The 14,371-nt window shown below is 33.3% G+C and overlaps 2 protein-coding genes across 3 annotated transcripts in view; both read right to left on the bottom strand.

The window, feature by feature from the left end:
- The window catches only part of LOC133201752 (tubulin--tyrosine ligase-like protein 12), a 232,685-nt gene extending 225,212 nt beyond the window's left edge, over window positions 1-7,473 (bottom strand). The window contains exon 1 of the mRNA XM_061337545.1: window positions 7,468-7,473. The gene's annotated coding sequence lies outside the window, so the exon portion shown is untranslated. The remainder of the gene's footprint in view (window positions 1-7,467) is intronic.
- The window catches only part of LOC133201753 (cytochrome b5 reductase 4-like), a 51,362-nt gene extending 36,991 nt beyond the window's left edge, over window positions 1-14,371 (bottom strand). The window contains exons 1-2 of one of the 2 annotated variants that reach the window (XM_061337547.1): window positions 14,319-14,371; window positions 3,594-3,682 (exon numbers count right to left, since the gene is read on the bottom strand). The gene's annotated coding sequence lies outside the window, so the exon portion shown is untranslated. The remainder of the gene's footprint in view (window positions 1-3,593; window positions 3,683-14,318) is intronic. The other variant, XM_061337549.1, reaches the window with a different exon arrangement.

Genomic DNA, 14,371 nt, shown 5'->3' with positions numbered 1-14,371 from the left:
TATGCCTCGGCCATATTCATGGCAGGGCATAAAAAACTTGAATCTACACTATATGAGGATGTTTCCATATCAAAATGACTAACAAGCAAATTCAAAGAATTGTGGTCCCCTGCTTTCCGTGTCCTAGTGGATGGGATGCCATTATTTATGACATATTGTTTCAAATATGCACGCCCTATCATATGTCATTCAAAAGTAATCACCAAAGTTAAAATTTTTGAAAATTAGGTAAAACATCAAGGTCAAGGGGTAAAAAATCATAGCATGCTTGGAAACATCTTGTTACAGGTAATGTACATGTCAAATATATAAGTCCTATCTCTTCTCAATCAAAAGTTATAAGGAAATATAACATTTTTGAAAAGTAGGTTAAACTTCAAGGTCAATGTCACAGAGTCAAAAGTCATGATATATTTAGAAAGGTCTTGTCACAGGTAATATACATGTATAATATGAACGCCCTATCTTTTCTCTTTCAAAATGATCATTTGAAATAATGTTAAATTTTTTGAAAAGTAGGTCAAACTTCAAGGTCAAGGTCATGGGTTCAAAAATCATGGCATGTTTAGAAAGTTCTTGTAGGTAATGTACATGTGAAATATGAAATCCCTATCTCTTATTATTCAGAAGTTATGACCAAGGTTAAATTTATTGTGACAGACGGACAGACTGACAAACGGACAGACTGACAGACAAATGAGATTTAATGTCCCCTAGGTCCCTTTCGCGAAAATGGATGACAATAATGCCCTTGCTATTCATGAGAAGAAGATTTATGATGGAAAAAATCCCCTGCACTTTTCTATGTAAATCATTGGATCCCCATATGTGGCCCCATCCTACCCCAGTGGGTCATAATTTTAACAAATTTGAAGCTACACTGTCTATGTAAAGAAAGTTTCAACTTTTTGGGCCCAGTCAGTGGTTCTTGATAAGACTTTTTTAAAATGATACCACCAAATTTTCACTAATTCTTGATTATCCCCCCTTGAAAGAGGGTGTGACCCTTCACTTGAACAAACTTGAATCCCCTTTACCCAAAGATGCTTTGTGGCTGGGTTGGTTGAAATTGGCCCGGCGGTTCTAGTGAAGAAGACAAAAATGTGAAAAGTTTACAGGCGGACAGATGGATGACAAACAAAATGTGATCAGAAAACCAGAAAAACTCAAGTGAGCTAAAAACTGATGATCACAAGTACTTGGAAAGAGTTACAGTATTTGAAAAGCAGTTTTTTTTTTCATGCATTAATTGTTTTCAGAAGCTGAAAAGGTATGACTTGTATCCATGTTGAAAAAACTTCACATTTCAGAAAACAGTATGATTAAAAATAGTTAATCAAGGTGCTTTGAGTAGCAAAATAAGCTAAACTGGTATAGCTAATTCAACCACAGAGCTTAGTGAATTTTAAAATGCACAACCTTTTCAACTCTTAATCATTCTTAAAATATTTATATCATCATTTCTGATTCAAGGGAGAACAAGAGATATGATCAGAAGTATATCCATTGACTAATAAACATGTACATGTATATTGTGTTTTTTAAGTCATTAATGTTTGTTTGTTGTTAAATGTCCCTCTTGGGAATTTTTCACTCATACGGAGACACCACCACTCAAAAATAATGAAGACGTACAAGTCGGATTTGAGGTTAACATTCATTTTAGGAATTTTCAACAATTAATTAAGACGTAAAGAGATAACTCCTTCCCCTTGCCCCTTCCCCTTCCCAGACCCCAGTTTGTTCATGTATGCTAACTAGTCTAATACTTTGGTTTGACATAAAAAAAATGTGAATACATACAAATAGTTTAATGGTCCATCTCTTTGAATGATTTTCATTCCTAATTCTAGGTTGACCCAAATTCATGAATGAAATGTCAAGTAATCTTATCATTGATGCACTTCTATTTAATTTGATGTAGTCATATTATGAACAAGAGAGTGGGGATGACCTCAAGGGTTCATAACCTTAAACCATTAGATGTACATAACATAATAACACAAGAAACAAAATTATGTATAGTCAAATGGAAAAGTTTTCTACTATTTAGGAGTCACATGATCATTTGTCATTTCAGGGACAGGGAGCGGCTAGGGAGATTGGAACCCCCCCCCCCCCCTTGGAATTTGCAGAGTTATTTAAATAGGACTATATACTGATTTACAGAAGCAAATAAAAAATGACTTTGGATGCCCTCCCCCTTTAAAAACATGGACCCCACCATCATTGTTTTTATTTTGTTTGTTTGTTTTTGTTTTTGTTTTTTTTTGCTCCTCAGGAAATTCTGGGCTGGAATTTTTTTGGACCGAGGTGTGGACCCCCCCCCCCCCCCGGAAAAAAATTCCCGGATCTATGCCTGTAACTGAATGTAATGTCGACAACGGGAGATAACTCTTCAGAATGTGAAATTCGTCTATTGTGGCATCGATGATCCACTCTCTACGATCGGCTCATACATTCAGTGTCTGAGAGAGAAACGAACGACAACTCTGCATAGGAGATTGCCGATGATCTTTGATCCTTTTTAAACTTTAACCTAACCATTTGCATTTCGGTTTATTTTACCCCAATCTATACTTAAACTTGTACTTACCGACTGTCATAGGTCCTGTCAACTTCATGAAATATAATCCAATTAAAACACAAAATGAATTAATTTCCACTGATATACATGTAACACTGCACCATGTCACATGGCATGTGCAATCTAAAAATGATAATGGTAAAACTAGTACTAGTACTGGTAGGGTGACGCAAGCCCAATGTGATGTAGAAATTTTCAAAAAGGTGTTCACATACATGTACAGTACAAGAACAAATTTTAAATTATCCTAACAAACGATGTTTTAACATAACTTTGCCATCTAGGCCTATTTCCAAAAACAGGCAAATTGTGTGTGTGTGTATTGGGGGGGGGGGGGGGGGGGACATATAAATTGATTGGGTATGGCTTTTCAAGGAGGTTTTTGCCTAATCAAATACTAAAAAAAGTTTGCACATTTTGATAAATTCATCAAAAACGCTTTGTACTAAAATAATATTATTTGTTGTTGAGAAGATAAATTTAAAAAGTTCCAATTATGGGCCAAAAATTTATACCCCCCCCCCTTTTTATTAAAACCTAATTTACAACATTAATTAAATTCTGATATTTCAGACTGGTAATGAATTAAGTATATGAAATGCGTATAAGAGGTTCATGGGTCACATGGTCACCTGAGCATTTTATGCTCGATTTGACGAATACATGTACTGTGTAAATTATAGAATTATTTGGACTTTTTCCTTGGTAAGCCCAATATGAAGGAGTGTGCATTTAGAGGCAAACACCTTAGTGCGGGTATTACTGTCTCATGACAGCATCTAGTTATATTTGAATGTCTAACAAATTGATAAACCTTTCACTGTACAGTAAACAAAAGTGCCAAAGACGTACATTTCTGATTCATTATAAATGTAATTAATTATTACCCCGTAAGTTCATGCATGTTTAATTACTACAGCTAGGGAATAAAAATCACATCTCTGTAAGTGTGAATTGATTGTAAGCATGTTCTCTGTAATTTTTTTTTATTGTACATGTTTCTTACCTAATTTACTAATGCCATCTTAATAACCATTACATGCTGTTACTGCCAGCCAATCTGTATACAGCTCTAAATATCAACTTCTAATCAACCTAAAACAAAAAAGAACAAAAAATTACAAATGATCAGAAATTAAACATGTGGTGATCTGACATTTGAGTGCCATTCCTTTTTTAATCTATTTCACCACTTATACTTTTCTTTCATCCTTTATAAGTTTGCACTATTAATGGAGCAATATTTTGAGTGGGTTGATCTTTGGGAATTTTGCAATTTTTACCCCACACAAAACTTTTTAAAAGACATTATACAGTCAAACCTGGAGAGCAACCCACTGACTTTTTATCAATCTGATAAAAAATTGACCCTAACTATCCTATTTATTGCATAGTTTTAAGCATTTACCTGTCTGACATGATCAGGGACCATAATTAATTAACTAAAGATACTATTTGCCTATAAACTTTGTATTAAATCAGATGACTTTTCAACAATACACTGTCATTTTTGGCATGAGTGAAACAATTGTACAATGCAGTAATTTTTTTTTCTATAAAATCTTACTTGCGTAAGAAGTTTGATAAAAATATCTTGAAAAATTTCTTTGAAACTAAGATTAACACAAATTTAAGAAAAGTGAGGTTGAGGTCAAAGGAAAAATCAAGGTCAAAAAATGTTGATGCAATTGAATAGCTCTCATCAATAATATGTATCAGCACATAAAGTTTTAGAAAAATATCTTCAATAGTTTTTTGAAACTGAGCTAAACACAAATTTGAAAAAAGTAAGGTATAGGTCAAAGGAAAGGTCAAGGTAAAAAATGTTATGCAGTTATATTAGCTCTAATCAATATGTATCAGCATAAGAAGTTTGATAAAAATATCTTGAAAAGTTTCTTAGAAACTGGGCTAAATACAAAGTGTGATGAAAGGACAGAAGGACAGAAGAGGGACATGACAAACACTATATAAAAAAATGTTGATTCATTTGATACAGTTTGACTGAATGTGTATCAATATACAATTTAACAATCTCTTTTTCTTTTCTTTCTTTCTTTTTTGGCAAAAGATGTCTTATTGAAAGGTATGGAGGCCCCAAAATTGTAGAAATTATCCTCACAAAATTTTTACTGGCACTGACTGCAGCTACATGTGACACATATACATGTACTTGTGTCATTTGAAACAATAAGTCAAGCACAACAAATCAACTAACCAAAAGATTCAGGTTCAATAACTTTGCAAGTTAGTAACCAGTTTTCCTTATCTAGAGTTCCATAATCTTTCTAAATGCCCAAAAACATGAGGATTAAATTGCTGATTTGGTTTGGACAATTAAAGAGTTGGAAATAGTAAGTAAAGGTCAACCATGCATGATAAAAATCTTTTTCTCTATGCACAACTAATCTTCCTCAAACTAAGGATACATAAATACTGCACAGATCAGTGCAATACAACCCACAGACACAGGATAGAGTATGTGCTCAGGTTTTGCAGCACAATGTGTCAATTGTGATATAACCTTTAGTGGTGTCACTGCAACATTAATCAACTGCTGGCTGGAAATTCTTTAACATATTTGAGAAACAAAAAAAAAAGAAGATTCTATGTATCAGTGAAGAAACATAAATGTAGAGTGGTAAAGAGAAACAGATTAAAGTTTTCATTTGTAATTTTGCATATTGATCACATGTACACATGCCAGGCCAAGCTTAAAAAATTCTTTGTTTGCATGCAATTGTCAACCTGTAATTTTAAGGCAGGTAGGCATGTTTTGTTTGTTTGTTTGTTTTTTTTTTTTGTATGTTTTCAGGTTTTTGCTGGATAACAAATCATAGAGATTTTCTAAAGTTAATAAAGCAAATAAGCTCCACTTATGTAAGCAATAAATTGATAAAAACAAAAATAAAAAATAGAAAATGAAACAGTTTCAGTATCCTGAAGACTTGAATCTTAACCCCCCCCCCCCCCCCCCCCCAATTAATTATCTCAAAAAAAAAAAGGGCTGCAAAAATTTTTGGGTCATGGTGCATTTTAAGTGGGTCGGTAGGCAAATGCAAACAAACAATTTTTTATGTTAGACCCTAAGCTCTGCCATATATAGAAAACTGTCAAACTAATGTTTATACTCAGAACTAAATGACTATCTACTCAGCACATATTCTAGTTAGGAAATATTTTATTAATGCTGATTTATTTTATTTCTCCCTAATGGCACTTCCTGTATTTATAACAAAGGTCAAGGACAATCATGTAGCAAGTACAATCATACATAAGAGGTAGATATAATAGATAGATGATCTTACTCCATCAAAATTTATACATGATAATTATCATCTCTGTATGCAAATTGAATGAAATTTATTCCATTATTAAAAGAGTCGATTTTAAACCAAAGTTAAAAGTAAAAGTTCAAACCAGTAGTTAAGTGACTTTTATTTCTTTTTCACTCAGACAAAAGTTTTACTGAAAATTTCTTTGAACTTGACGTAAGAAGAGTTGTAAAATAAAGTTACATGCAGACACACAGTTGTGATAAAGAAAACTTAAATTAGATATTAAATGTTGTTAATTACGTCTACCCTAGGGTTCTTTGAAATACATAATAGACCCATTCCCTTGGCTGCTACTTGCAAATTTGATTCTAGTCTTTAAGGCTCTTATTAATATCTCAGCTAGTTGCAATTGCTTTCAACTATAATTTATAGTGAAATTTTAACAAATTTTATGCTAGCTGTTTGTTGGTTTTATTCCATTTGCTAGTCTAGCATTATAATTTCTTTTCAACTTGTTTGAAAATGTATTAGTGAAAGGTGACTGTAAACTTCTTGTCTTGAAAATGTTAAATTATTACAATTACATAAGTATAAATTAAGTAACATAAAAATGTATATATTTACACATTTTGAATAAGCTTGCATCCATAAAGAAATAGAACTTCACTTTTGAAATTAATTTGCTATCAGATTGCATTTTATTTGGATGAGCTTAATATTAGGAAATTTCATAAAGACTGATTTTGTGAAAGACAGTTTTGATCATTATATCTAATTTGTAAAGAGATTTAAGACAATCCAATTACTTTGTTATAAATTATAAATACATGTATCTGTCTTCAATCCAGGCAACATAAAAATATTGATCAAATTATCATGATTATACACATTCCAAAATCTCCAGAAAATATAAGTGATATACACATCGATCAGCATTCACTTTAATTTCTACTTAAATGCAACTCTACTTTCATGGGAAATACAATCTTGTTTTGAGAAATACAAACTAGTTTTAGATCTGAACTGTCTAATGACATCAACTGCTTTATTTGGCAACTAAATGAACATCCAATGACAATTATTGCTTCCAGGCTATATACCAACAAAAGTCACTTTTCAAAATGGCTAAGCAACCACTAAAACCATTTGTGATGAGTATGAAAAACATTTCTTTGCATAATCTATGTAAATGGTGGTTTTGTCTACTTCAATGCAGTTGATATTAATTTTAATAATTGCAGTGGTCATTAGAGGCCATAATAACAAATCTCAAAATTGAAGTGTAAAACACTGCATGCAATATGCTACTTCTTTTGAGGTCTGAACACCGATGTATGCAATGACACACATACACTGCATTTCTTTTACAAATACATGTACACTGCTTTAACTGTTTTCAAACCTTACATTAATGTAAGTACATGTAATAACATATTTAGAATACCAAGCTAAAAATGCTTATCAAAATGTGTATAAAGTTCACTTTATGTTTTATTAGATTTTTTTTCAGTTCATGCACAACATTTTTCCCCCTCCAATAACAGAAGAGTACAAAGAAGTTGAGTTCCTGTAACATTCCCTGCTGGATCCATCCTGACAGACTGCCAGAATGAGACAATTGATTATCTGACCATCCAGCGAAGATCTACCAGAGAATCCTGATGTAATGATAGTTTGCAATTTTTTTCCTAGCGGCCATTATTCTATTTCCTCTTGCAGAATAGCAATCATGGAATGAACAGGACTGTTTCCCATAATCAAACTTGACAAATGTATCACCATAAAATACAAACGAAGGAACAAATTACTGAAGCTTTAAATTTGTGATGTGAAATCAATAGAAGTTACTGACCAGGACAAGATACAGGAATTATTCTAAGAACGCAAAGTTCATGTGAATGATCAAAGAGGAGTGAACAACAATGTAAAAATTTCCCAGAAAAACTTGCCAGTTCAAATCCAAACTATATAATAAAACATATTTATAGAAAACAAAGCTATAATTAAAGTTTGTTTTTTCATTTTTTCACCCAGTACCAGTGCAATTTCAGCCATTCCTGGTAATACACTAAATCCATTATTTTATGCCCCCTGAATCAGAGATTCAGGAATATGGTTTTTGGTCTGTCCATCTGTCTGTCTGCAAAAACTTTAAACTTGCCCATAACCTTTGAACGATGAGTGCTAGGGCTTTCATATTTCACATACGTATTCCTGGTGACCTTTCTTTGGGTACCAACATTTTTGACTTCATGACAGTGGAGTTTGACCTACTTTTAAAAAAACTTTAACTTTGGCCATGAGCTGCCAGGAGCATCCATGTTTCAAAAACAGATCCTGTTTCTGTAGTCCTTAATATGTTAGTTCTGCTGAAATGTTCATAAGCAGCTGGTATGAAGAATGGAATTTCTTGCACTGGGATGAAAGAAGTACTGTGAACTAGCTACTATTTAAACAAGAGACCCATGGGCCACAACACTCACCTGATGAATTATGGCCCTTGATCTGCAGATTTTTTCCCTATATATTCTGATGTAAAACTTTGATCACACATTGTGGCCCCACCCTATCCAAGGGGGTCATGGTTTGTACAAACTTGAATCTACACTACCTGAAGATGCTTGTATGTTGTTTGACGTCCCACTCAAGAATTTTTCACTCAAATAGAAACCTGAAGATGCGTCCACATAAATAATATGACTAATCAAGGTTTTGCTGTTCTTGACTGATTGATTGTATGTTGTTTTACTTCCCATTGGAGAATTTTTCACTCATAGAGAGACGTCACCATACACCAGTGAAGGGCTTCAAATTTTTGACCTTTACTAAGCACTCAGGGCCATTGAGCAGTGAAGGATCTTTATCGTGCCAACACCTGCCATGACACAGGGCCTTGGTTTTTAAGGTCTCATCCGAAGGACCTGCAACTTTCACTTCAAAGTGCAGAGCGCATGGCGAAGGAACAGTTGCAACCCATTTTTTATTGACTTAGGTCAGTCGCGGTCGAGATTCGAACTCACGACCTCCCGATCACTCTTCCGACTGAGCTACCGTGAACGGTTTGCTGTTCTTGAGAAGATTTTTAAAGATTTTTCCTATGTATTCCAATGTAAAACTTTGATTGCCCATTGTGGTCCCACCCTACCCCAAAGGGTCACGATTAGAACAAATTGAATCTTGTCAAACTACACTACCTGAGGATGCTTCCATATAAATATGACTAATCATGGCTTTGCTGTTCTTGATGAAAAGATTTTTCAAGATTTTTAATATGTATTCCCATGTAAATCTTTGATCGCCCATAGTGGCCAGACTCTACCCCTAGCCTGGGCATAATGTTTGAACGAACTTGAATTTACACTATTTTGGGAAGCTTTCTCTTCAGTTTCATTTTTTCTGGCCCAGTGGTTCTTGAGAAGTAGATTTTTAAATGACCACGACCAATTTTCACTATTTCTTAATTATCTCCCTTTGGAAAAGGATGTGGCCCTTCAAATTTCCTTTAACCAGGAATACTCTGTGCTAAGTTTGGTTGAAATTGGCCCTTTGATTCTGGAAAAGCTGAAAATGTGAAAAGTTTAAGCAATGACAATGACCACAGAGAACAGAAAAAGTTTGATCAGAAAAGCCCACTTGAGCCTTTGGCTCAGGTGAGCTAAAAAGCATTTTAAATATATGATCAACTTAAACCCCCTCCTAGGATCTGATCCCTGATAACCAGATTCACAATTGTTAAGGACCATGCAAATGTCTATGAATAAATGGTACACTGTATAAAAGAATTCACCCTCACTTTGAGTCCTGAGCTAATTTAAGGGAGCAATAATTTCACAATTCTGGTAGAGGGCTAGCTGCTCATTATAATCACCTTGACTGTTAGATGTCATTTGTGAATTAATACAAATATCTTCAAACATTGGAATACATTTTCATTATTTCAGACCCTGTTGGAAGGGGGTAGGGGGGGGGGGGATAAGAATGGACCATGAAATCAGTTCTGCTCCTTGATCTTCATCCATAGATTCTGTCTACTTAAATTGATTGATTTCAGAGAAGAGGTAGCTAACTGTTCTCAAGTTTATTCCTTTTGCACAACAGATGGCAGTACTTCACTTGACTGAGTCACTCAGGTGATCTAAGGAGAAATCAAAGATTTTGACTTTCATGTCTGACAGATTGCCTGTGGACAGGCTTTCTTAATGCTATTTTCTGGTCATCAATTTTCTTTTTTACAATGTATAAACATATTTTTAGCTTAATGGTCAGCTCTGTCTAGTGTTGCATATAAAATCTCAGGAAAAAAATATTTTACAACCCTCTTCAAAGTGACTTAGTATTAAACCCTTGTAGTGCCCATCTCCACTTCAACCAGTCCTCTTTGTTGATAGGAGTGAAACGGTTCACCGCGGTATCGATTCACCGTGGTATTTTTTCTCGGTTTGATACACGGTGCAAAATCTCTTAATTTTCAATACGCAAGTTTCGAGATTATCTCCCTTGGTGCGCTCTTTCGTTAAGAATGGGAGTTTTGTTTCCATGTAAGCAGGCAGGTGGGACAGTTATTTATATATTGGATACATTACATCATCAATGTGCCAGCATAACTGATTCTCGGAATGCACTCTTCAACTCGAAATTGCCGAATCAAAAGTAAAGGCGTCAATTTTTTCTACGAACAAAAAATCAGAAAAAAAGAAAATAAAAATCGGAACAAAAGAAAATATCAGTGGGTAAGAACTTATCAAACGAGGGAAGAGATATCATGGATCTCTAATAAATACACACGCATGTGATCATTGTACGTCGTCATTCTGAATGCATGTGACTCTTTCCCTCATAATAACTTCAAAGAGCCCAGTAACTTTTTAGAAAAGGTTTGTACAATCAAAAAAAGAATTATTTTTCTTACAAAGACTATGATGGTTATTTCGTTTACAAGTATCCTGAATGAAAGTACATTTATTTTGTAAATATGTATAGTAGAGCTTTATAAAACCATCAAAATGATCATTGCTTAGCATTTTCATCTTTCTATAACATTAAATGAATTTTGAAAGCCATAGCCATCGTTCATTTATTTATGCACATTTGTATACATTAACAACCTGTCCCACTTCCATGCTGATATGGATACCTTTTGCATCTCACTCGTAGGAGAGTTACAATTTCTAAACTCGCATATTCGGTTCATTTTTCCATCGGGATCGTTATTCAGTTGGGTTTGGCATAATGTAAAACACTTTACTCAGTATAAATAAGTATAGAACACATAAATTTTTGATGATCGACTGATAGTTTCAAGTTTCAATTGTAAAATATTTTTTGACAGTCAAATAATTCTAATCAATTTCTTCTAGTCAGTTTGCAAATAATTCGTAAATTAAGTGACTAGATTTAGTAAAAGAAAGCATAAAACAAGATTGAATTTGTTTCCTTCTTTCAAAATGTATCGTACTGAAAATATCCATACCGAGACAAAATTATACAATACGTATCGAACCATGGAGGTGTATCGTTTCACCCCTATTTGTTGAGAGCTAAGAGAAAAAGTTTACTTTCATCCGTTATATTAATCACAGAGTTTGTGATGCAAAAAATCATTACAAAATTTAGGCTCAAAACTGACAGGAATGTCTTTTCAACACCTGATTGCAACAAGTTGATCTCTTTTCCTTCAACAGTTCTGTATAAGGAAGCAAGAAAGACAACTCTGGTGTTATTCTTAAATGTTCAGAGATAAAAATTATTTACCTTGAAATAATTTACAATGTATTAATACTCTGAAACAATAATACACTTTTGTTCCCTTAATTTATACAATGTTCTATTAATTCACTATGATCAGAAGTCAGATGCCATCACGTTGCAAAGGGGATTGGAAGTTTGAAATTCACAATTTTTCAAATGTGAAATCATTTGAATTTCTTGAAGTGAACAATTCATATATGCAATGGAAATTAACACAATGATTTTAATTTCGCTATGTTCTTCACAAATAATAATTTCCTCTGAAATTAAACCCATGGTCCTCATGTTATCAGGTCACTCAGTAAGCTATCTGTACGATTGATTGTTTGTTGTTTCATGTCCCTTTAAGAATTTTTCACTCATACGAGACCTCACCAAATTTTTATACTGGTGAAGGGCTTCAAATTTAGACTTATATACTCAGCACTTATGGCAATATAGAGAAGTGATGGTTCTTCATTGTGCCAACATCTACCATGAAGTGGGACGATATTTTTATGGTCATATCCAAAAGACCCATTGACGTTCACTTCTAGTGCCAGGTGCTTTGTAAAGGAACAGTCACTACCTATATTATATGTCTGAGGTTTGACATAGTGTTGGAAACGAGAATTAAATCCAGACTTAATTGAATGAGTAATTTTTGATATGGGTCAAAATTAACATACAATATTGCCTTTGGAAATTAATAAAATTTATATCAAAGTAATTTTTATTAAAAACTGACTTAATTAGTTTAGAATAAAAGGAGCACTCTTTTTTTCTAATTACATGTTTCACCCAATTAAAAAGATGTCCATTGTCCAACTTGAGGAGAAAGCTGTTCATATCCACAGCAAAAAAATGTCATACTTGGATTAAAAAAATTGATGTAAACATGAAAATGTACTTGAAAATAGGGTAAAATTGATCACAATCAAATTTCCTTCATTTTTTAGTGATTTCTTTAAACTTGTGTGCATCCTTTGAACCATGTGGTTTTATGTCAAGTAGAAAGAGGCTAATTCATGTAAACAACTGTACTTTCTAACTTTTCTGCAGTGAATTCAAACAGATTAAATGTTACATGTATGATATTTTCAACTTATCATCCTTATTGAAAACTTAAGAGAAGTGATTACAGAAAAAAAATTACTGCTTGATGTAGTTTCAATATTACTTGTTAAAAGATGCCCCTGACAGATGTCAGAAAATGTAGGTTGACCCTTTAACAGGTTGGGGCCAAACGCCCAAATAGGATATAATAGCCTCTCTGGGATATAATATCCCAAATGGAATATAATTACAGTGCTAAAAATGAAGATTTTTTCATTAAGCCATAAACAATTTACAGTGCAAAAAATGAAGATTTTACATTTAGCATATTACAAATCCGCATCAAATTACTTAAAAAGCTATAACTTTTGTTTAACAAGTTTTTTTGTATCCCAACTGAATGAGACTGATCGAAGATCCTAAACTTCTCACAAATTATATGGTTATAGAAAAACTTGCTTGCCGATAGTTATCGCAGTCAATTTATATTCATGCTGATTTACAATATTTACAGCCAAAATAACAATTTTCATTTTTTGCTGCACTGTAAATGTATATCCCATTTGGGATATCATATCCCAAACGGGCTAATTATATCCCAGTGCATTTGGGTTATTGGTACCAATTAACCTGTTTATAAATTGATGATGGTGTACTAACTTATCAAGTCCAGAACAATCTCTTGATTTATCTATATAGCTTGAATTAGCTATATATAAGCTTTATTAAGCTATTCAGAATAGCTTGATAAAGCTATTTACATACACAGTTTTTTCACAAAAATGATTTTTGTAAGAAATAGACAAAAAGTCGCAAGTATTTGCCTATATATTCATAAATGTACTATGGACTATCAAAAAAAGCAACCCAAATCAAAGATAGTTCTAACATTACAGCTTTTGAATACTTTTAAGCAAAAGATGCATTAATTCCATTGTTTGGATTACTGTACACCACCTTGTGTGCATTGAGGCATGGATAAGCATGATTGCTTTACACTGCGCTGAATCATTACCAGTCAATTAGGGTATCTTGTTGACCAGAATTGACCTCCTTTACAATTTCATTCAAGAAGTAACTGTGTGGTCTCAAATCAATTGCTTTATATAGCCCCAAAACTTTTAGAACTTTTAGTACAAAGTCTCTCAAGGACAAGCAGTTTGATGAGCAATTTTTACATGCATTGTTTTTAGAAGAGTTCAAAGTTGACATAGTTGAACACTATCACTGCACCAAGGTGTGACTTTTTGTACATGCTGAAAAAATAACACATTTTAAAAAAGTGTGATAAAATAGCTAAATCAAGGCACTGTAATTAGCTTAATAAAACTATATAACTAATTCAAGCTATAAAGCTAAATTAAGAGACTGTGTCAGACCTGCTTATGTAATATCAAAATATCTCTATCTGCAGACTTGCATTGGTATCTGTTGCCTTTCAAAGAAAAGCTATAAAGATTACTGGTAGCCTACATGTCACTAAACTCTGTATCAGCACTCCAGTAAAAACACTACGTACAGCTAGCCAAGTAGATCATATCACTTCCAGCTGATCCAGTGCACTTGTGAAGAAAACTTTACAAGTTTTCAATAATTAGCCTAGTAATTTAAATATAAAGTACATTATTTTTCTTGACTTTAGACGGCTATATAACATGATAAATACTTACCCAATATAAAAATAAAAGTCGTCAATTTCATCTAATCGTTGAATCGGTTGAAC

This window comes from Saccostrea echinata, unplaced genomic scaffold, assembly GCF_033153115.1.
Source record: "Saccostrea echinata isolate AGI-Se365-2 ecotype Australia unplaced genomic scaffold, CSIRO_AGI_Sech_v1 ptg000045l, whole genome shotgun sequence".
Lineage (NCBI taxonomy): Eukaryota > Metazoa > Mollusca > Bivalvia > Ostreida > Ostreidae > Saccostrea > Saccostrea echinata.
Note: the sequence above shows the minus strand (reverse complement) of the source record. Positions and strands in the feature narration are given on the sequence as shown.